Raw genomic sequence first — 21,523 nt, forward strand, 5'->3', positions numbered from 1 at the left:
AAACACATACCAGGAGGACAGTGCAACTCAATTGCACAGGGATAGAAGCTCCTGCACTCAAGACCCTCCTGAAACTCACCCATGGACCACTTTATTTGACTGTACATTTTTATCCTTTATAATAAGCTGTAATCATTATAATAGCGTTGCTCTGCTTTTTGTAAGTCACTCTAGAAAATTATAGAACCCGAGGAAGGGGTCATGGGAACACTTTGTAGCCAAGTTGGACAGAAGGGTGGGTTACCAGAAAACCTGATACTTGTGACTAGCAACTAACGGAGGCAGTCTTCTGCGAGTGAGCCCTTAAGTCTGTGGAGTCTGTACAGACTCCAGGTAGTATCAGAATTTACTAAATTGTAGGCTATCCAGTTGATGTCAGAATGTTGGAAAAGTGGTATTGGAAAAGGCACCACACATTTGGCGTCAGGAGATGAAAATCTTCTCATTGCTTGAGTTTTTGTTTTTACCTATGTAAAATTGGTTGATTTCTTATTTCATTACTGGACATAAATTATTTGCGTCTGTACTGGACACATTACAGATACATTGCATACATTGCATACACATTAATCTGCAGTGTCACAGATTCTGGGCCCTGATTATTAGTAAATAGTAAGTCAAACACAGTTGTTTTCACCCCGAGAACTAAATAATCTTTGAGCCGTCCTGTTATACAACGTCCATGTATAACATTAAAAGGGCAGACTTCTCTCTCTTTGCTTATTTTCTTTTTTAGATAATATTTCATAACACTTGGGCCAGAATCAACATAAGCCCTGCTTTCAACATGCATTTTTTCCCCATTGGAAACAATCGATGAGGATAACAATGAATATTGATACATGATTTACAAAGGGCCAGATATTCTTCCAAGTAATTTACAAATATTTTGTTTAATCTTTCTAATAATCCTACAGACTAAGCAATGTTATTATGCATATTTTACAGAAGAGGAGCATGAAGCTCACTCATAATGCTAATCCAAGACCAGGAAATGCATAAGAAATAGAAAAAGGATTTAAAAAAACACACAAAATTGGAAATCAATGGGTTTAGAGGCTATCAAAGCAATGGAGACCAGTTAAGGATAGAGGAGTCAAAATTCAACTTTACATGACTAATTTAAGGACACAGTTCTCAACGTGTAACTAAGGCTCCCTTTGAGTGATTCAAATGTTCCCTAAAGTTTTAGAACCACAAATATGAGGTGATTTAAACATAAATTCCTCTACTCTGCTACCTCAGGACAGTTAAATATAGGTATGTTGTTTAAAAATGTTAACACTGCATTCTGGTCGAATGCAGACGTTCATAGATCAAATGGCTGTTTTAAAGATGAAATATATGTAAAATGCTGAGCATATTTGCCAGCATGTAGAAATGCTTGATAAATGAAATCTATTATTATTCTCATCAAACAGAAAAAGGAACAATCTATATTTCAGGCAATTAAGGCACATTTGTTCAGTTCAAGGAGTGGAGCTCCTGTTTTCGCCTTTGAAAAGTCCTTGCACTCGCTGTCGTCCTCACAGTTCCACCTCTCTTCACCTTCCCATTCAGGGTTATTTTGCCTTTAGTAAAACCTGGGTGTTTAATTAGTTCATTGCACCACTTACTCTTGAGAAACCGTTAAATCTGTGTTCCCCTGAAAAAGGTGACTTGCCTTCGAAGGTGTCGTTGCCCCGGGGAAGGTCTTGTGTTGTGTACGAAACTTTAAGCGGTCACGTAGGACTTCCAAATAAGTATGGCCTGAGGCCAGGAGGAGGAAGAGGTACCCTCAACACTGATGTAAGCAAAGATTTGTAGTCAACCTATTAGAAAGATCCACTACCACGTCCATGTCTCAGGGATTCTGACTGTCTACCATAGAGGTGAGTCTAATTTGAGAATTATTTTCCCTTTATATTAGTAAGTAATTTCAGGTGATTCATATTTATGAAGTGTTTAGTATGCCACATCTGAATTTTGAGTTGCAGAGTAAACTTTGTAAGACTTTATTCACAAATGATACAAAATAAAAGTCTCCCCATTGTCCACATATATTCTGAAGACGTAAGTTGTGGGCTGGTCCACCCAAAACCAGTAGGCTAATAGATCTTCTTGAATAAGCAATCAATTCATTCAAATTACTGAGCTCATGATAGTGGATTGTTTCAATGAACTGTGTGGCTGTTTCAAGAAATTAACCATGTTATATCAATATCTTCTGGACATAGAGGCACTTTCTTTGTTGAGGGCAGAATGGCAGAAGGAAGAGAAAAGGAGATTGTGGAAGGAAACTCCAACAGTTTATGACGATGATCTCTACTAGAGCTTACAAGTCAGTGCAATGTGGAGAAGGAGACTGTAATCAATTTCCCTACGAGCTTCAGAAAGGGCGTGATTTTGGGATTAATAGACACAGAATTCCTCAAACATTCTCTAAATAAAGGGCCTAGAATAAATAAGAGAAATTCTGGGGGCAAACTATTTTGTTACTTTAAGAATAATGAAGAACAGTTTCCTTTTCTTTCTCTGAAGGATGTGTACATGTATACCTGGAAAACTATCCATAACCTATTCCTGGAGGGGAAGTATTTCTCTCACTTCACGAAAATATATACGCACATTTAAAAAAAAGACTGCACTCAATTTCAGTCACCTTATTTAATAGCCTAACATTAATTTGGTCCACAATTCATGTAAAGAAGAAATACTTATAATATTCTCATAATTTGCTGAGTTAATATGGACTTTTAGTTAAAGGCTAAATGTTTCACTTAGCAAGTGAATGCATTTATATATCCATAAAGCCAATAAATTCTTTATTAAAAATTCTTTGTATGATATTTAGTGAAAAAGATCAAGCTGCATTAGTTATGTACAAGAAATTAAGTAATACCTTTATATTGACCTTCCTATTAAATTATCTATTATAGTATGTTGCAAAGCCTAATTTACTAAAATACCATACATCACAATTTTTCACAATAGAGGAAGATATTACAGAGTTACTTATTTATTTACTACACTTTTGTTTTAAAGAGTCATGGTTCCAAATTTATTATTTATTTAGACACACACGTGCGTGTGTGTGTGTGTCCATGTGTGTATCTCTCTATCATCTATCTATTTCATCTTCACATTTCCAGAGCATTCAGTTAAATGATCAAATTGACATTTTGTGCCATGGCTTTCTAGCTATTGTTTATGTGGGAAAAATAGCAACTAATGATATAGACCAACAAATAAAATTGAAATTAATAATTTTGTTTCAATGTGCAAAATGACTTTGGAAATTACTTCAAAATTCATTCATGCACAAAATATCTTAATTATTTTAGTAATCTGTTAAGAAGCTTTGTAATTTAAAACATATAAATGCAGCAAGGTTAAGTAACTGACTCCTCATCACATATATAGAAAATGATTCTCAAACCAGGAGTTCTGTATCTTGAGCCCAGAGTTCTTTATCCATACATCCCCACATCAATAAGATCAGTCTGAGGGTGGTTTAAAGTTATAATGGAGGCTGAGAGAGCCTGCAGGCAAGGAATCACGGTCTGTGGCTATAAGAGGAGAAAGATATCTTAAATAGTGTACAAAACAAGGAGCTGAATGCACTAGATAGGAGGTAGTGCAAATCACTAAGGCTTGGCAAGGCCTCGATTAGGTAGACTGCTTATGTGTCTGGTATCAGTGGTTAAACAAGCCATCGCAAAGGTGCTGGTGTTCCTGTGTGTTGTTGTATCCGTTCAAACGTGAATGCTGACGTGGTGGAGGTAGCACTTTAATGAGCCATTAGCACTGACTTTCCATAGGTCTCTTAAAGAGACTGCCTATGTGTTAAATGGCTCTGCAAGACATGGGCTCTGTCTGCCGCCTAATTTTTATAGTATTAGAGTATTCACAAAATCAAACCCTTCGGGTTATAAAGCATCATCACTATCTCTGTCTCTGTAGTAAACAATTACCAATCAATTACCAGACAATTCCAGAAAACAGGCTCAGAGGGTATTGTGTCTCTAAGGCTTCGGATGAAATATTTTTGGACTGTCCATGTCAGAAATAAAGAGGTCTGCAAACCTGTCCATAAACAAAATTGGCAAATTTGTGCATTTTTCTGCTAATAAAAGAGGAGAGTTGGCTCCATGCACCTATATGCTCTTCTGCTCTTCATGAATTTACAAGTTTTGTTCTTAGTATGGAGTTTAAACGATGTCAAACACTAAAAAATCTTACTTATGTTCAGTGTATAGCAGCTCTCAATCTGTGAACCCTTCCTCATAAAGCCATGCTCATTTCTGTGGGCTCAGTCATTTTGTTTGTGTCTCCAAAGAAAATAGATCTGTTTTGTTAAATATTAAACAACCATCCTCAGAAGATAGGCCAAATATGTAATTTAAGCATTTTTAAAATATTTTTCCTCTCAGATATATTTATACTTCACCTGTGACTAATAATTATGCTTCATGTAATATGGTTGTTTTAAAACTGCTTCCTTTTCTTTTTAATCACCTTACTCGTTGTTATAGTTATTGCTATGCTCTCCAAGCATTTACTCTCATCAAAGGTCCTCTCATGCTTGCCTTTCATACTCACCTGATCGTTGCAAGCCTCCATGACGGTACATTGTGTCGTGAAACGATGCGTAGGGCATGGCTCCAAGTCCTAGTAAGCTGGGGAAAGAAATGTGCATTTTATTCCAAGTGTGATGGAAACAGACTGAAGGTTTCAGAGCAGAGAGTGATGAACTAGCATAGCCGCACTTTAAAATCAGGTAATAAAAATAGTTATTTAATGAGAGGAAGTAACATTTTCATCAATTATTGGGGATATTATGTTCCTTCAGTGGGGAAACTTTGTTATACTCATCTGTTCCCTTCTGTGGCCCTTGTAACCCACAGTGAAATAGCTGTAATTTTTTGTTTCTTAAAAAAATAACTAATTTGAGTATGTTAAAATTTCCAAAATTTGAAAAGAATTCATCTAAGACTCAAAGAAATATAAATAGCAAATGTTTAAATAAGTGTTTATTTTCTAACTTGGTTAAATTTTGGTTTCAGTACACATAAGAAAAGCACAATAATAATAATTATTAAATAATATAAAAAACAGCCAAATTAACTACTTACAATTCTATAATCTTTGAAAGCTTTTTTCTACTTTTGATTCATTTTGATCTATTATACCAACCAACCAATATATCATTGTGTGAAATACATAGACTAACGTTATTTAAAACAGTGAAAGGCTGAGTTACAGAGAAGTGGAATAACAGGTCAAGCAGAACCATCTTAACTGGGATGTAGGGCTTTGAGTCAGGACCTTGGATTCCATATCCAGCACATGTGCAGAAGTTATGAAGCCAAACTAAGGTTTGTAGATGATGAAAGTCCCTTCCTTCTCTATTTTTCCATTTGCAGAATCACACCAGAAGAAATCGTGGAGAAGAGAAACACAACATCAGACTTCATTCTTCTAGGACTCTTTAAACATACAAGACCCCACCTCTTTCTCTTCATGGTGGTGCTGACAACGGCCATTGCTTCTCTTATGGGCAATGTCGTCATGCTTCTCCTGATTTACTGGGACCCCCGGCTCCACACACCCATGCATTTCCTACTGAGCCAACTCTCCCTCATGGATGTGATGCTGGTTGCCACGATCATTTCCAAAATGGCTGCTGACTACTTGACTGGCAAGAAGTCCATCTCCCCTGCTGGTTGTGTGCTGCGGCTCTTTTTTCACTCACACTGGGTGGCGGCGAGAGTTTCCTTTTAGAGCCATGTCCTATGACCGCTACGTGGCTGTTTGCCATCCACTGAGATATCCTGTCCTCATGAGCCAGCAATTATGCCTGAGAATGACTTTGGGGTCTTGGTTCCTGGGGGCAGCTGATGGGCTCATGCAGGCTGCTGCTACCCTGAGCTTCCCATTTTGCGGTGCACGTGAGATCGACCATTTGTTCTGTGAGGCCCCCATGCTGGTGCGTTTGGCTTCTGCTGACACATCAGTCTTCGAAAATGTAATGTACATCTGCTGTGTGTTAATGCTTCTGGTCCCCTTTTCCCTCATCCTGACCTCCTACAGTTTTATCGTCGCAGCTGTTCTCCAGATGCATTCTAGAGAAGCCTGCAAGAAGGCTTTTGTCACCTGCTCCTCACATTTGGCTGTGGTGGGACTCTTTAATGGAGCTGCCATTTCCACCTACATGAGACCCAAATCCTACAGGTCAGCTGACCTTGATAAGGTCGTGTCAGCATGCTACACTGTCTTCACCCCTGTGCTGAACCCCCTCATCTACAGTCTGAGGAACAGCGAGGTCAAGGGGGCCCTGAGAAAGGTGGCTGGGGAAATGTGTAAATTTAAAATGACAGCAAACTTAGTCTCATTCTTCAAATTATTCAATGCTAAACGAGTCTAATTTCCTGAAGTCGTTAACATTTAAACATATGGTAATTCTCTCTCCTTTAATAAGGCTTGAAGAGAAAGTTAAATTCTTTGATCAGTATAATAGGAAGTTGTTAAGAATTACGTGAGACTACCATACTAAGAGAGGCTATTTTTTGAGCACTTACTATTTGCTATGCTCCACACCAAGCAATTTTTATACATTACTTTGCATCCTATTAACAACTATATGATATAAGTACTTTGACACCCATCTTCTAAGTGAGAAAATGGAGGCATGGGAAACTAATATTGTTCTCAGTATCACGCAGCAAATAAGTGTTAAAATGTGACTCCCAAACTTGTCCTTTAAGTTGGTATATTGATTTCTGTCCAGGAATTTATTTTAAACACTATGTTCTATGTCTTTGATCTGTGCATGTTATATTTTCACTGTTTTTGTAAGCAGTCTTTCACAATCTGTTTTATCTGGATCTTGAAGGCAAGCCATTTTAATTCATGTAACTTTTTGTTTAAGTAATGTATATCTTTCCCCAGGCTCTAGTTGTAATTGCAATGGCCAATCTGTTTTAAAGTACACCATGACTAAATTCTCTCTTGAAATTAATTGTGTCCATGATGCTTAAATGTTATGTTGATTCATGATGCTCATGGGGTCCATGGATATGAATTCAGACACATAAACATGCTTAGTCTTAATAGAACACATGATGATAGTGAGTGAGCAAACCTGAGTAAGTCAGCCGTCTGTTATGTGGATCACCTCACATCTGCAAATGTCCAGATAACTAGAATTATTTATCATGCAAAATATGGGCACCAAAAATAACAATACATTTCAGGGAAATAATATAGACCTGTTATCTGATGACAGTTAAATTAAATATGAAATCAAAATTAAAAAGAAAATTTCAAAATAGTTTTGGAAATTCTATGTCTGTCTCTTTATTTTTTTGATTGTTTTTCAGAGATTTTACCCTTAGCTTCTAAATAAATGTTTCTGTAGAAAATTTTCAAAAGGCACTACCGATGTGTTTTCCATCGATGTCTAAAAACAGAGGAACATCATGCAGAAGCTGTATGTGCAAAATCAGGAACAGTAAGAAAACTTGAAGTGGGGAGTTACCTTGAACATATCATCTTCAAGGCATTATTTACTTACAGCTGATACAGTTTTTAGTTAATGCAGTTAATACAAATCTCAAGCATACAGGTTACAAATTTTACCTATATATATGCTTATGTAACTACAACAAAGATCAAGATTTAGAATATTTCATATTTCTAGTACTCTTGGAGTCTTCCTTTTGCTTTTTCCTAATCAAAAACTCCAAGAAGCTAATCATTATTTGAACATATAATTAATTTTGCCATGCTTCTTTCACTCAATACTATATTTTGGAGATTCATCCATATTGCTTTTTGAGATTCCACATGTAAGTGAGATCATATAGTATTTTTCTTACTCTGATTTTCCATTTAGCATAGTACCTACAAAGTCAATCTGTGTGTCACAAATGCCTGGGTTTCCTTCTTTATTGTGGCTTAGTAATATTCCATTGTGTGTGTGTGTGTGTGTGTGTGTGTATACACACACATATACTTAATACATATATACATATGAAACAAGTTGTTTGCAGGTGTTTTCTATTGTGAATAATGCTACAATGAACATGGATGTACAGATATCTCTTTGAGATTCTGATTTCATTTTATTTGGCTATATACCCATAAGTTGGGTTGTTGGATCATATGGTAGTTCTATTTTTAATTATTTGAAGAATCTCCATACAGTTTTCCATAGAAGCTATACCAATTTACATTACCAACAACAGTGCACAAGACTCCCTTTTCTTCACACCCTCAGCAACATTGTTATCTCTGGTCTTTTTCATGATTGTCATTCTTACGGATGTGAGGTGAACCCATTGTGGTTTTGATATGCTTTTCCCTGGTGATTAGTGACATTAAGCATCTTCTCATGTATTTTTTGGTCATCTGTAAGTCTTTATTGGAATAATGTCTATCCAGGTCCTTTGTCCATTTTTTCAACCAGGTTGTTTGTATTTTTGCTATTAAGTTGTAGGAGTTCCATATGCATTTTGGATATTAACCTCTCATCACATAATTTGAAAATATTTTATATGTTTAGTATGTTGGCTTTTCATTTTGTTGAGTATTTTATTGTAAAGAAGGCTTTTAGTTTAATGCCATCCTATTTGTTGATTTTTGCTTTTTCTGCTTGTACTTTTCATGTCATGTCCAAAAATATCAATGTCAAAACCTACATTGAGGTCTTCTAAGACCTTGTCGTCTGAGAGTTTTATGGTTTCAGGTGTTCCATTAAATTATTTCATCCATTTCCAGTTAATTTTTGTGAGTGGTGTAAGATAGGTGTCCAATTTTATTTAATTGTGTGTGAATATCCAGTAGTTCAAATACTGTTTATTGAAGAGAAAATCCTTTTCTCATTAAGCATGCTTAGCTCCTTTGTCAAATATTACTGGACCATATATGCATGAGTCTGTATCTTGGCTCTCAATTCTGTTCCATTGTTGTATATGTTTATTTTTATATCAGTACCATCTAGTTTTGATTAGCATAGCTTTGTAATATTGTGTAAAATCAAGAAATGATTTCCGTTGCTCCCAGCTATGCTATTTTTTCTCAAGATTGCTTTGAATATTCAGCATCTTTTGTGATCCCCATACAAACTGTGAGATATTTTTTCTATTTCTCTGAAAAATGCTCTTGGAATTTTGATAGTGATTGCATTGAATATATAGATGGCTTTAGATAAGTATTGACATTTTAATATTAACTCACTGATCCATCATTATGGGATGTTTTTCCATTTGTTTGTGTCTTCTTCAAATTTTTTCTTATACTTTATAGTGTATAGACTCCCCGCTTTGCTTGAATTTATTCCTAAGTATTTTCTTGATGGTATTATAAATAAAATTGGTTTTTTAAATACCTTTATCATATATTTTGGTGTTAGTGCAAAGAAATAAAATTGACTAATTTAATTTGATTGATTTTGCACCCAACAGCTTTACTGAATTGAATTATGCTAAGGATTTCTTGGTTGAGTCTTTAAGATTTTCATCCATAAAATTATGTTACCTCCAAACAGAAAAAAATTTACTTTAACTTTCAGATTTTGGTGTCTTTATTTCTTTTTCTCAATGAATTGCTCTGGCTAGGACTTCCAATACTATCTTGAAATCGAGTGATGAAGATGTGCATCTTTCACTTGTTCATGATTTAGATGAAAAGCTCTCAAACTTTCACTATTGGGTCTGATGTTAATCACGGACCTTACATATATGAACTTTATTATGTTCAAGTACATTATTTCTTTACACAATTAGTTGAGAGCTTTTATTATAAAAGAAGGATAAATTTTTCAAGTAATTTTTCTGCATCATTGAAAGAAGAATAAGATTTTTACCCTTTATTTTACAAATGCGGTGTATCACACTTGTTGATTTGCGTATGTTGAGCCATTTTTGTATCCCAGAGACAAGTGCCACCTCATAGTGATGTGTGATCCTTTAAGTGTGCTACCGAGTTCAGCTTGGTAGTATTTTGCTGAGAATTTTTGCAACTATATTTGTCAAAGTCATGGGCCTGAACTTATTTTTTAGTGTACTTATCTGGCTTTAGTGTCATAGTGGTGCTAGCTGAGTAAAATAAATTCGACAGTTTTCTTTCTTTTACAAATTTTTGGAAAATTTCGAGAGGGACTGATGTTAATTCATCTTTACTTGTGAGGAAGAATTCACCAGTGACACAATCTGATCTTGGTCTTTTCATTGTTGCGCTGTTTGATCACAGCTTCTAGCTCCTTAGTCATTATCAGTCTGCTCACATCTTCTGTTTCTTTATGATTTTGTTTTGGTAGGTATGCATTTCTAGGAATTTATCCATTTCTTCTGTGTTGTCCAATTTCTTGGCGTGTAATTGTTTATAATAGTTTCTTTTGATCTTTGTACTTTTTAAAGATTTTATTTTTTCCTTTTTCTCCCCAAAGCCCCACAGTACATAGGTGTATATTCTTCATTGTGGGTCCTTCTAGTTGTGGCATATGGGACGCTGCCTCAGCGTGGTTTGATGAGCAGCGCCATGTCCGCGCCCAGGATTCGGACCAACCAAACACTGGGCCGCCTGCAGCGGAGCGCGCGAACTTAACCACTCGGCCACGGGGCCAGGCCCTGATCTTTGTATTTTAATGGTATCATTTGTAATGTCTTGTCTTCTAATTATATTTATTTGGGTCCTCCATTTTTTGGATGTTAGTTTTGCTAAAGTTTTGTCACTTCTGCTAATCATTTAAAAAAGCTCTTACTTTTGTTCATATTTTAAATTGTTTTCCTATTTTCTATTTCACTAACTTCTGCTCTACTTTTTAATATGTCTGTCCTTCCTTCTGTGAACTTTGATCTTAGTTTTTGCTTCTTTTTCTAGTTCCTTGAGTAGTAGTGTTATCTTGTTTATTTGATATATTTTCTTATGTTTGTGTTTATATTTTTAAACTTGCCTCTTGGTATTGCTTTTGCTGCAATCCATAAATTTTGGTGAGCTGTGTTTGCATTTGCCCCCAAGATATTTTTTTGTGATTTTCATTTTCATTTCTTCTTTGATTTTTTTAGTTATTCAAGAATGTGTTGTTTAATTTCCATACTTTTTAAAATTTTCTTATTTTCCTGCTTTTTTTGATTTCTAGCTTCGTACTATTGTGGTTGGAAAAGATACTTAATATAATTTCTAACTTCTTGACTTTGAGGAGATCTGTTTTTTGGTCTATTTGATTTACTCTGGAGAATGTTCTGAGTACATATGTGAAAAATGTATATTCTTCTGTAGTTGGATGAAATGTTCTGTGTAAGTCTTTTAGAACATTTTTCTAGACTGTTGTTCAAGTCTTTGCTTATTGATTTTATATCAGCATGTCTCTCCATTGATGAGAGTCAGATATTGAAATCCTCTACTATTATTATATTGCTGATTATTTCTCCATTTAGTTTTGTTAGTGTTTGCTTTATATATTTAGATGCTCATATCTTCTTGATGAATTCACTTCTTTATCATTATATAATAACCTTATTGATCTCTTTGGCAATGTTTAGCTTAATATCTAATTGGTCTGATATGAGTATATCTACACTTCTTCTATTTTGCTTACCATTTACTTGAAATATCTTTTTGCGTCCCTACCCTTTCAGTCTCTGTGTATCCTTAAAGCTAAACTGTGTCTCTTGTACACAGCATATCGTTAAATTTTGTTTTATTTATATATTCAGCCATTTTATGTTTTTGGTTTTTGTGAGGAAGGTTAGCCCTGAGCTAATATCTGTCCCCGTCTTCCTCTACTTCATATGTGGCACTCCTGCCACAGCATGGCTTGATAAGTGGTGTGTAGGTCCGCACCTGGGATCCGAACCGGCAAACTGCTGGCCACCCAAGTGGAGCACAGGAGCTTAATGCCACCAGGCTGACTGCACATTATATGTTTTTTTTTAGTGGAGAATTTAATCTATTTATCATTAAAGTAATGTTGATAGGTAAGGGCTCACTATCACCATCTTTTTAGTTGTTTTCTGACTGTTTTGGATTTCTTTGTCATTTAGATTGTAAAGTTCTATGATTTCAAGATAGGTTTCTGGACACTTGGCATCCCAGGGATAAACCCAAGTTGATCACAGTAACTGATCCTTTCGATATGTTCTTGAGTTCAGTTTGCTTTCTTGAGACTTTTTACATCTATATTCATCAAAGAAACTGGTCTATTGTGTCGTTATCTGGCTTTGGTATCAAGGTAAACCTGGACTTTTTAAATGAGTTTGGGAATCTCCACTCTCCTTCAAGTTTTTGGAAGAGCTTGAGAAGGGTTGATGTTAACTCTTTAAATGTTTGGTAGAATTCACCAATGAAGACAGCTATCCCGGACTTTTCTGTTCTGGGAGGTTTTTGTTTACTGATTCAGTCACCTTGCTACTTATTGATATGTTCAGATTTCCTATTTCTTCCTAATTCATTCTTAGCAGGCTTTGTGTGTCTAGGAATTCATCCACTTCTTTAAGGTGGTCTGATTTTTTGGCATAATAGTTATTCATAGAAGTGTTTTATGATCCTAAGTATTTTTGTATCTTCAGTTGTGATGACTACTCTTAAATTTCTTATTTTACTAATGTGAGACTTTTTCTTAGTGTAGCTAAAAGTTTGTCAATTTTATCTCCTCAAGAAACCACCTTTAGTGCTATCGACTTTTTTTCTTTATTTCTTGGTCTCTATTTCATTTATTTATGCTATGATATGTGTCATTTTCTTCCTTCTGCTAAGATTTTGGAGAACACATATTCCACATCTGGGAATATTGCTAGCTCCCACCTGTAACACTACCAGAAAGAAAGCTATATTTGTGTGAGGAATTGAACAAAAGTAGGCCATGTCTGAATTATAAAAGAAGGCGGCTCTCCCAATGCCTTTGGGCCCTTATGGCACCCACTCAAATATAATTTTGGAAGTGACTGCCACCCATACTTGTGCAGCCTGGAGCTTATTGCGAAAGCCCATGAGCATCTTCCAGCAGTTACCATTGGGATTTTGGCAGAAAACTCCCAGCTGCTGCCACCCGGTACGCACTGTGCAAGAGAAAAAAAACTGCATGTGTTTGAACTCTTCCTTTAGTTCTGTCCTAGCTCAGCTCAAGACCACTAGGGACACATCCATTCCAGTAAAGGCAGCTTTACCAAATTACTGCAATGACAAGGGCGACAAGCGCCAGAAATGACAGTGTCTCATTAAACAAAATAAGAGTGTTCTATATTTGAGGAAAGGGTGGAGTTTAGGTAAAATTTAAAGAATGGTGGGTTTGTAGAGGCTCAATGAAAAGCAAGACTCCGTGTAAATGGTCAACGTTATATCTGGGCTGTACATTAGATACGAGGGTGCTTTTCCCTGGAACTACAGAGTGAGATTACGTGAGACATTTTGTGTCAAAGTCTTCTTATCTGAATTTCTGAATCTGTGTTGAAAAGTGAGATTGCATGTCTACGTCCATGTAAATTAGGTGCTCCAGAAGGGAGGCATACCTCGTTCTTACCTACATAATTAAAACAGCAGTCTTTTGAGGCCAGCCAGGTGGCGCAGTGGTTAATTTCCCACTTTCCGCTTCAGCTGCCTGTGGTTCACAGGTTCGGATCTCATCAAGCCATGATAAGCATCCCACACATAAAATAGAGGAAGATGGGCACGGATGTTAGCTCAGGGCCAGTCTTCCTCAGCAAAAAAGAGGAGGAATGGCAGCAGATGTTAGCTCAGGACTAATCTTCCTCAAAAAAAAAAAAAAGCAGTCTTTGAAAGTCTAAAATTTCAGAGAGATCTGACAAAAGATCTTTCTTGAGCTAGCCCTAAGTGCCCGAGAGGTCACATGTCACTTTCTCCCAGAATAGCCATACACACATAAATAATTACTCAATAGCAAAATATTTTCAGCATAGAGTTCATTATGAGGAAGGGTGTGGTGGAGAAAATGCAAAACTCCAAACAGAAAGTTGAATGTAATTAGCTCAGGATAGGATCAGAGAGAAAGGAGAAAAGAAACAGAAAAAGACTGACAATGAGTTTCAAACACTTTGAAATATTGAGGTAATCAAAAAGTAATGTCAATCTGCAAAAACAGAAACTAGTTTAAGAGGTAGAGTGTTTACTTGGAATCAAATAATTACAATTTTGGAAGCACAGATTCAGGTAGAAACCCAAATAATATCCTATATGAAAGATGACATGAGTGGAGCCACATTAGAATAGAGACAGCATGGCCATTTTAAAGAAATTGTTGTGCATGTCTTGTTTTATCTTCCAAACTAAATCAAACTGCCAACATTCCAAGAAGGCAGTAAGAGCAAGAAGATCCTGTTTGTAAGGACTGATAAAATTGGGCTTTCCTGATGACTGCATTGATAACCAATGAATGAAGTTCCGATCTAGCCTTTTGCCTCATGATCAAATCTCAAAGCAGTCTATAAAGAACAAACCGAGCCTTACCTCATCTAGCACCAATAAACTCGTCTTTGATACAACTCACCTCATCTTCCTCCCTTTTTCCCATAAAAACCCTGAGTCCTTCTGCTGTAATCAGAACGTTACTCGGGTTTCTCACTGAATCAGTGCTCCCCAAATTGCAATTCTTTGATCCCAAATAAACACTTTGCCTCATAAACTGGTTTCTGTTTTTGTAGATTGACACCCTCTAGGGAGTAAAAGCCTGGGGCATTTAAAGGCGAAGAAGTGAAGTTGTATTACAAAGAATTTTAATTGGAGTTGGAGACAGAGAGCTAGCCTGCGCTTAACATTAACTATTAATTCTATCTTCCAAGAGTCCACAATTCTCAGTTTTTCTAAAATTTATTTTTAATTGAGTTCATAATAATTTGCATCATTGTGAAATTTCAGTTGTACATTATTTCTTGTCTACCACAGCATAAGTGCTCCCCTTCAACCCCTGTGCTCACTCCCCACCCCCTTCCCTTGGTAAACACTGAATCATTTGCTTTGTCCATGCGTTTGTTTATATTCCACATACGTGTGAAATCATATGCTGTTTGTCTTTCTCAGTCTGGCTTATTTGGCTTAGAATAATTCCCTCCAGGTCCATCCATGCTGTTGCCATTGCGATGATTTTGTCTTTTTTATGGCTGAGTAGTATCCCATTGTATATATATACCACATCTTCTTTATCCAATCATCAGTTGATAGGCACTTGTATTGTTTTCATGTCTTGGCTATGGTGAATAGTGCTGCAATGAACATAGGGATACATATGTTACCTTGGATTGTTGGTTTCAAGTTGTTTGGGTAGATACCAGAGGTGAGACAGCTGGGTCATAAGGTATTTCTATTATTAGCATTTTGAGGACTCTCCATACTCTTTTCCATAGTGGCTGCACCAGCTGCATTCCCACCAGCAGTGTGTGAGGGGTCCCATTTCTCCACACCTTCTCTAACATTTGCTATTTTTAGTCTTAGTGATTATAGCTATTTTAACAGGCGTAAGATGGTATCTTAGTGTAGTTTTGATTTGTATTTCCCTGATGATTAGTGTTGTCAAACATCTTTGTAAAAAAATTTTTAATTTTTTTACTTGCAGTAACATTGGATTATAACATTATATAGCTTTCAGATGTACATCGTAATACCTTTCAAATTCTGTGTAGATTACATCATGTTCACCATCGAAAAACTAATTATAGTTCACCCCCCGACATGTGAGCCTAATCACCTCTTTTGCCCTCCCCTCCCTTCCCCTATGGTAACCACCAATCCAATTGCCATTGCTATGTGTTTGTTTGTCATTGTTTTTATCTTCTACTTATGAGTGAGATCATACTTTGATTTGACTGTCTCCCTCTGACTAATTTCAATCAGCAGAATACCCTCAAGGACCATCCATGTTGTCACAAATGGCTGGATTTCATCCTGTCTTACGGCTGAGTAGTATTCCATTGTGTATAAATACCACATCTTCTTTATCCATTTGTCCCTTGATGGGCACCTAGGTTGCTTCCAAGTCTTGGCTATTGTGTATAATGCTGCAATGAACATAGGGGTGCAAATATCTTTATACCTTTGCATTTTCAACTTCTTTGGATAAATACCCAGCAGTGGGATAGCTGGATCATATGGTAGATCTGTTCTTAATTTTCTGAGGATATATATTGCTTTCCATAGTGGCTGCACCAGTTTGCACTCCCACCAGCAGTGTGTGAGGGTTCCCTTCTCTCCATATCCTCTCCAACACTTGTTGTTTCCTGTCTTGTTAACTATAGCCATTCTGACTGGAGTGAGGTGATACCTCATTGTAGTTTTGATTTGCATTTCCCTGGTAGCTAATGATGTTGAGCATCTCTTCATATGCCTGTTGGCCATCCGTAGATCTTCTTTGGAGAAATCTCTGTTCAGATCCTTTGCCCATTTTTTAATTGGGTTATTGGTTTTTTGTTGTTGTTGAGCTGTATGAGTTATTTGTATATTTTGGATATTAATCCCTTATTTAATATATGGTTTGCAAATATCTTCTCCCAATTGTTAGGTTGTCTTTTCATTTTGTTGATGCTTTCCTTTGCTGTGCAGAAGCTTTTTAATTTGATGTCCATTTGTCCATTTTTTCTTTTGTTTCCCTTGCCTGGTCAGACATGGTTCTTGAAAATATACTGCTAAGACCGATGTCAAAGAGGGTACTGCTTATGTTTTCTTCTAGAATTATCATGGTTTCATGGTTTCCAGTCTTGCACTCAAGTCTTTAATCCATTTTGAGTTGATTTTTGTGCATAGTGTAAGGTAATGGTCTTCTTTTATTCTTTTGCATGTAACTGTCCAGTTTTCCCAACACCATTTATTGAAGAGACTGTTCTTTTCCCATCGAACGTCTTTTCATGTGTTTATTGGCCATCTGTATATTTTCTTTGGAAAAATGTCTGTTCGTATCCTCTGCCCCTTTTTTGATCAGACTGTTTTTTGTTGTTGTTGTTCAGTTGTCTGAGTTCCTTATATATTACAGAGATTAACCCCTTGTTGGATATATGATTTGCAAATGTTTTCTCCTACTTGGTGGATTGTCTTTTAGTTTTGATCCTAGTTTCCTTTGCCTTGAGGAAGCTCTTTAGTCTGATGAAGTCCCACTTGTTTACTTTTTCTTTTGTTTCCCTTGTCTGAGAAGACATAGTATTTGAAAGATCCTTTTAAGTTTGATGTCAAAGAGTGTACTGCCTGTATTATCTTACAGGAGTTTTACGGTTTCAGGACTTACCTTCAACTCTTTGATTCATTTTGAGTTTATTTTTGTGTATGGCATGAGGTAATGGTCTACTTTCATTCTTTTGCAAGTGGCTGTCCAGTTTTCCCAACACCATTTATTGAAGAGACTATCTTTTCTCCATTGAATGTTTTTGGCAACTCTGTCAAAGATTAGCTGTCCATGTATGTGCAGTTTTATTTCTGGGCTTTCAGTTCTGTTCCCTTGATCTGTGTGCCAGTTTTTGTACCGATACCAAGTTGTTTTGATCACTATGGCTTTGTAGTACATTTTGAATCAGGGATTATGATGCCTCCAGCTTTGATTTCATTCTCAGGTTTACTTTAGTAATTCAGGGTCTTTGCTTGCCCCATATGAATTTTAGGATTCTTTGTTCTGTTTCTATGAAAAATGTCATTGAGATTCTGATTGGGTTTCATTGAATCTGTAGAATGCTTTGGGTAATATGGAATTTTCATTATGTTTATTCCACCAATTCATGTGCATGGAATCTCTTTCCATCTCTTTATGTCATCATCTATATCTTTCAATAATGTCTTATAGTTTTCATTGCATAAGCCCTTCACCTCCTTGGTTTAATTTATTCCTAGATACTTTATTCTTTTTGTTGCAATTATAAATGGAATTATATTCTTGATTTCTCTTTCCGTAAGTTCATTATTAGAGTATAGAAATGCAAACAAGTTTTGTAAGTTTTGTACCCCGCAACTTTACTGTAGTTGTTAATTATTTCTATTAGTTTCCTGATGGATCCTTTAGGGTTTTCTATATATAAGATCATGTCACCTGTAAACAGCAAGAGTTTCGATTCTTCACTCCCTGTTTGGATTCCTTTTATTCCTTTCTCTTGCCTAATTGCTCTGGCCAAAACCTCCAGTACTATGGTGAATAAGAGTGGTGATAGTGGGCATCCTTGCCTTCTTCCTGTTCTCAGGGGGACGGTGTTCAGTTTTGGCCCATTGACTATGATGTTGGCTATGTGTTTGTCATAAATGACCTTTATTCTGTTGAGGTAATTTCCTTCTATCCCCATTTTCTTAAGAGTTTTTATCATAAGTGGCTGTTGGATCTTGTCAAATGCTTTCTCTGCATCTATTGAAATGATCATGTGGTTTTTATTCCTCAGTGTTGACATGGTGTAGCACATTGATTGATTTGCGGATGTTGGACCATCCCTGTGTCCCTGGTATGAATCCCACTTGATCGTGATGTATGATCCTTTTGATGTGTTGCTGAATTCGGGTTGCCAATATTTTGTTGAGGATTTTTGCATCTATGTTCATCAGTGATATTGGCCTGTAGTTTTCCTTTTTTGTGTTGTCCTTGTCAGGCTTTGGTATCACAGTGATGTTGGCCTCGTGGAATATATTAGGAAGTGTTCCATCCTCCCTAATTATTTGGAATAGCTTGAGAATGATAGGTATTAAATCCTCTCTGAATGTTTGGTAGAATTCCCCAGGGAAACTTCTCATCCCAGGCTTTTATTCTTTGGGATGCTTTTGATTACAGGTTCAATCTCTTTCCTTGTGATTCGTCTATTCAGATTATCTATTTCTTCCTGGTTCTGCTTTGGGAGGTTGTAAGAATCGAAGAATTTATCCATTTCCTCTATGTTGTCCATTTTGTTGGCATATAGCTTTTCATATGATTATCTTATAATCTGTTGTGTTTCTGTGATATCCGTTGTTATTTCTCCTCTTTCATTTCTAATTTTATTTATCTGAGCTTTCTCTCTTTTTTTTCTTTGTAAGTCTGGCTAGGGGTTTGTCAATTTTGTTTATCTTCTCAAAGAACCAGTTCTTTGTTTCATTGATCCTTTCTACTGCCTTTTTTGTTTCAATAGCATTTATTTCTGCTCTGATTTTTATTATTTCTCTCCTTCTGCTGACTTTGGGCTTTGCTACTTCTTCTTTTTTCTGATTCAGTTAGGATTACTTTGAGATTACTTAGTTGAGATTTTTTCTTGTTTGTTAAAGCAAGCCTGTAGTGTGATGAATTTCCCTCTTAATATGGCTTTTGCTGCATGCCATATGAGTTGGTATGGTATGTTTTCATTTCCATTTGTCTCCAGATATTTTTTGATTTTTCCTTTAATTTCTTGAATGATACATTGGTTGTTCAATAGCCTGTTGTTTAGTCTCCACATCTTTGTCCCTTTCTCAGACTTTTTCTTGTAATTAATTTCTAGCTTTATAGCATTGCGATCAGAAAAGATGCTTGTTATTATTTCAATCTTCTTAAGTTTATTGAGGCTTGCCTTTGTTTCCCAACATATGGTCTATCCTTGAGCATGTTCCATGCGCAGTTGAGAAGAATATGTATTCTGCTGTTTTTGGATGGAGTGTTCTATATAGGTCTATTAAATCCAACTGGTCTAGGTTTTCCTTTAATTCCACTGTTTCCTTGTTGATTTTCTGTCTGGGTGATCTATCCGTTGATATGAGTGGAGTGTTGAGGTCCTCTACTATTATTGTGTTATTGTTAATATCTTCTTTTATGCTTGTTAATAGTTGCTTTATGTACTTTGGTGCACCTATTTATGGGCCATAGGTATTTATGTGTCATGTCGCCTTGGTGAAGTGTCACTTTAGTCATTATATACTGCCCTCTTTTGTCTCTCTTTACCTGCCTTATCTTGAAGTCTACTTTGTCTGATTTAAGTATGGCAACACCTGCTTTCTTTTGCTTGCCATTAGCTTGGAATATCATGTTCCATCCCTCCAGTCTGAACCTGTGTTTGTCATTGGAGCTGAGATGTGTTTCCTGGAGGCAGCATATTGTTGGGTCTTGTTCTTTAATCCATCTTGCCACTCTTTTGATTGGAGAATTCAATCCGTTTACATTTAGGGTGATTATCGATATATGAGGGCTTAATGCTGCCATTTTATCACTCATTTATCAGGTCTCCTGCATTTCCTTTGTTTCTTGTCCTGTGTATTTTGGTCTACCAATTGAGTTATGTAGTTTTTTATGTTGTGTTTTTTGTTTGTTTGTTTCCTTCTGATTTATTATTTGTGCCTACATTCTGCTTTTTTGTTTCGTTGTTACCATGAATTTTGTATTCAAAACCTCATAGATAAGATGCTCCATTTTCTGATGGCCTCTTATTTCATTAGACTAAACTGATTCAGTCCCTTTCCTTTTCCCCTCCTAGGTTGTTTTTCTCACATCTTATTCCATCTTGTGTTGTGAGTTTGTGATTAAAGTGACAAGATTATCTTTGTTTTTGGTGTTTTCCTTCTCTTTATCTTTAATCTTATACTTGAGTATTTGCCATCCTGTTCTGATGTATAACTACAATTTTCTGATTTCATCTACCTATTTATCTCCTTACCCTGTGTTTTGTAAGCCTTTTCTCCCTTTTTTTCAGGTATGAGGACCTTCTTGAGGATTACTTGTAGAAGGAGTCTCATGGCTATGATCTCTGTTAGCTTTCTGTTTATCTGGGAATGTTTTTTATTTCTCCATGCTATCTGAAGGATATTTTTGCTGGATAGAGTATTCTTGGCTGAAAGTTTTTGTCCTCCAAAGATTTGAAATTGTCATTCCAGGCTGTCCTAGCCTGTAAGGTTTCTGCAGAGAAATCCACTGAAAGCCTGATAGGAGTTCCTTTGTAGGTTATTTTTTCTACCTTGCTGCCTTTAGCATTTTTTCTTTGTCATTCTCTTTTGCCAGTTTCACTACAATATGCCTTGCAGTAGGTCTTTTTACATTGACATATTTAGGAGATCTGGTAGCCTCTTTCACATGGATTTCCATCTCCTTCCCTAGGTTTGGGATGTTCTCTGCTATTACTTCTTTGAACAAGTTTTCTGCTCCATTCTCTTTCTTTTCTCCCTCTTGAATACCTGTAATTCTTATGTTGCGTTTCCTAATTGAGTTGGACATTTCTCAGAGACTTTCTTCATTTCTTTTAAGTCTTAGTTTTCTCTCCTCCTCTGTTTGGAGCATTTCAACATGTCTATCCACAATGATTATGCTGATTCATTCCTCTATGATGTCCACCTGAGGATTCAGGGAATCCATATTTCTCTTCCATTGTGTCTTTCATCTCCATTATTTCTTATTGATTCTTCTTGATAGTTTCAATCTCTTTTGTGAAGTAGCTCCTGAACACACTGAATTATTTCTCTACATTCTCTTTTAACTTGTAGAGTTTTTTGGTGACAGCTACTTTGAGTTCTCTGTCATTTAGATTACATATTTCTTTGTCTTCAGGACTGATTTCTGCATACTTGTCATTTTCTCTCTATTCTGGAGATTTACTATAACTTTTGATACTGCTAGAGAGTGTGGCTCTGTTTTACTGCA

General features: G+C 36.2%; 1 pseudogene; it reads left to right on the forward strand.

Annotated features, from left to right (window-relative positions):
• The first annotated feature begins 5,328 nt into the window (after window positions 1-5,328).
• LOC139043307 (olfactory receptor 2T12-like) lies at window positions 5,329-6,368 on the forward strand (annotated as a pseudogene).
• The last annotated feature ends 15,155 nt before the right edge of the window (window positions 6,369-21,523 follow it).

The sequence above is a fragment of the Equus asinus genome, unplaced genomic scaffold, assembly GCF_041296235.1.
Source record: "Equus asinus isolate D_3611 breed Donkey unplaced genomic scaffold, EquAss-T2T_v2 contig_2, whole genome shotgun sequence".
Lineage (NCBI taxonomy): Eukaryota > Metazoa > Chordata > Mammalia > Perissodactyla > Equidae > Equus > Equus asinus.